Here is a 3,376-nt window from a genome sequence, read left to right as displayed (position 1 = left end):
AAATAGATCACGACAGGAGTGTCTTGGTTTTGCACTACAAACTGTTCTTAGAGGCTCCTCTTGTTCCTTTAAAAGCTTGTAAAGGTTTGTTTGAGTTGTAGCACCCATTACTCCTATTCCGTGGTGTACACAGCAAGAGATCAATGCATGACAAGTGGTCTATAATACACAGGTATCATTGCAGTATTTGCTGTGCGTATTTATTGTGAATACACTTTTAGCCAGTTTGCCTGTCAGAGAGTGAACATGCGTACCCTATTGAAGTGTATCTTGTATTGTTATTCCCAGGAATCTCGCATAGTTTCCTGTGACAGAAATATTAGTTCCAGTGCACAACTGAATTTTAAAAACTGTCGGGTGTGATTAAAATTCATTATTGCTATTTTCTTGGTGATAAGACTATGGCGACTTTCACTGAAGTACTAAATTATTTCATTTGTAATACCGTGCCGCTACCGCCCAGGTCCGTACACCGTCCTAAGTATACTTACGGTGTACTCAAAGAATGTAAGATTTTACAACTTGACTATACTGATATTTACGCCCGGCAGGAGCGTGAATGGAGCACTTATTCGGCGGAGCGGACACAAGAAAAAATCATGATAATATGTGGGACCCGAATCTATACTTTCTTAAAATAATTCTCAGAACTCTGATTATTCAACAGCGCGCGACTCACCGCCTTGTTAATATCGCATTGCGTGAGGCGCTTTTAGCATCTGTTAAAACTGCCCGTGGAGCGTTCATACTGACAAAAAAATTTAACCTAATCTTAGGGATTGTATTTCGTGTTATCACATTAAAATATTGCTGCAGGATATCTTTACTGTAGTGAAATTTAATTAAAAGAAACCTTGTACTGAAACAAAGTATTTCTCTTTTTCTTAACGTAATTATCTTCGTTTTGCCGAGAAGCGCCCAATATCTGAACATAATGGAATGTTCTTTGTTTTTACCTTAACACAACATAAAACAGTATATTCAATTTCTTTTTCTGAATAATTATGGTGCATGTTTTTTAAAGTATCCATTGATGACGGAACGCAATGAAATTTGGCATAAAATTTTTCCCACGCAAGATGTTTGCCAAGAATGGTCGATCATTGGACCGTTCTAGTCGTTTATCCAGCGTGCTGAAAACCTTACAAATAATATTTTTATTTCTGCGTGAAGGTCACTAAGCATATGAAGCAAAAAATACCAATCAGCATAAATTATCATGTTTTATTTAAAATTTACAACTTACAGTGCGTAATGGCCGCCATAACGTGTGTTAGCGTCAAGACTAGAACAAAGAGTGAGTAATAACGCAGGTCTTTTTCGTTTCTTTCCTCAGTGAGTACAAGAATAATTAATACAGAGATCCTATATCTTATAGAGTCTTTTGTACCATTATTACTTAATTTTATTATAAACTACCATCATGAGAGCTAATTGCACGCGCATTCTCAGCATTTTTTGCTATTTTCATTTTCCGTGATATTGATGTCTGCTGTCTGATAATGAAGTGATACTGTTATTTTCTGGCACCGACTGCTGTTCGCTTCTGGCAATTGCTGATATTGGTTCCGGATTGTCCGGGTTATTTGGCCAAGAAATATCGGAAGATGCAGGAGCAGGGGGCGCTAAGCGCCTGACTGACAATGACACTGTTGGATGCAGCACTCGAACATGACGCGCTGGATTAAATGTATTTCCTCCTTAGAACAACAGTTGCACTTCGCTTTTGCATCACCTAAATCGGCGAAGAAACCCCAGATTTCACTACTTTTACTCGATCGCGAGCTGCTAGCCATTGTATAAGAGTGAACAGGCACAAAAACTGCTTTCCGAATAAAATAAAGAGGGATTTTACCTGAAATCTTACCAGTGACTACAGGTGACAGTTTACGGTTTGAATTTGGAAGGTTATTATTCTTAACAAAAATAAAATCCACAGGAAAACTTCTGAATAATTACTTAACGTGCGTATATAGACTTTGTGACAGTGGTTAACATACTCATTCTATTTTGGATTAAATTTTAAAAGGAACATAAAATTGGACTTCATTTCGTTTGTGGCGCGTTTTCGGTCCATGAATGCAACAAATAAGGTTTCACTTGGCCGATAAAAACTTTTTTGGGCGCTTCATGAGAAAATGTCGAGCAAGATTAAATGTAATACCTTCTTTATATGTGACAGGCTTCTCTGTTTATCTTTCCTTTGTCCCCTTCGACCATGCTCTATTTCAGTTAACCCAGACGTTGTAAGAGGGTAAAACGTTGTGTGCACGTTACTGCATAGTTCGGTCATCTGTTGGTATAATTATGAAGTATTACGAGGCTTTATTGTACGAGCGAGGCGAAGCGAGCGTAGCCGCGGCTGAGCGGCGAACTGGGCAACTTCACCAGGCTTCCGCACTTCATGACTGAACTACTTCATTTGAGCGCTTCACAGCAAAGAGTAAAATGAATGAAGTAGTTCACGGGAATGAAAGAGTTCGACCCATCTCTACTCACCTCCAACTGCGCAACGCTACGCGCTGTTAATAGCCAACAGCCCAACACTACAATAGCGAATATTACAACAATGCCACCCAGCCACAGACTGCACACAGCACAGCCTGTGATTTTCATACAGAGCGCTACGTGGCGTTTCCAATATAAAAACGTCAACAGCCTACTTACAGAGTCGCAGAGAAATGTTCACTTTATCACTAGCATCGTTTGTGTGTATATAGAGAACAACAACAACGGCCCTATCGTACTTCCTTGGAGCTACTCCTGACGATATACTTGTCTCTGCTGAACACTTTTCATCCAGGGCGATGTACTGGGGAGACTTCGAGCCAGTCACATATGTGGGGAACCATTCCGTATGCTCAGACCTTCGATAACAGTCTGCAGTGGGGTACTGTCTCAAACACTTTCCAGAAGTCTAGGAATATGGAATGTGCCTGTTGTCCTTCATCCATGGTTCGCAGGATATCATGAGATAAATTGAAAAGCTGAGTTCCCCGTCAGTGATGCTTCCTATTGCTGATTTGCAGTCAGAAGCTTTAGTGTCTCAAAGAAATTTATTATATTCCAACTTATTACAGCATGGGACAAAGTGTGATCAACGGTGATCATTGTCGCCATTGTACTGTTCATGAGCCAGTGGATCAGTACACTACGACTGATGTTTCAAGAACAATGCAACTTTATTGCGTCTAATAAAACAAAATAACAATTTCTTAGAACGACAATTGGCACTACTCTGTCCAGTCTAATGGTTGATCACTGATGCTCTGGAATGTTTCAGCAGGTAACCACTGACAGCATAGAAATGTCCAAGTGGGAATCACTGACATGGGGCAGGGAAGTTCTTACGTGGAGAAAGCCCATGATGATAGTT

Source organism: Schistocerca piceifrons, chromosome 1 (assembly GCF_021461385.2).
Source record: "Schistocerca piceifrons isolate TAMUIC-IGC-003096 chromosome 1, iqSchPice1.1, whole genome shotgun sequence".
Classification (NCBI taxonomy): domain Eukaryota; kingdom Metazoa; phylum Arthropoda; class Insecta; order Orthoptera; family Acrididae; genus Schistocerca; species Schistocerca piceifrons.
Note: the sequence above shows the minus strand (reverse complement) of the source record.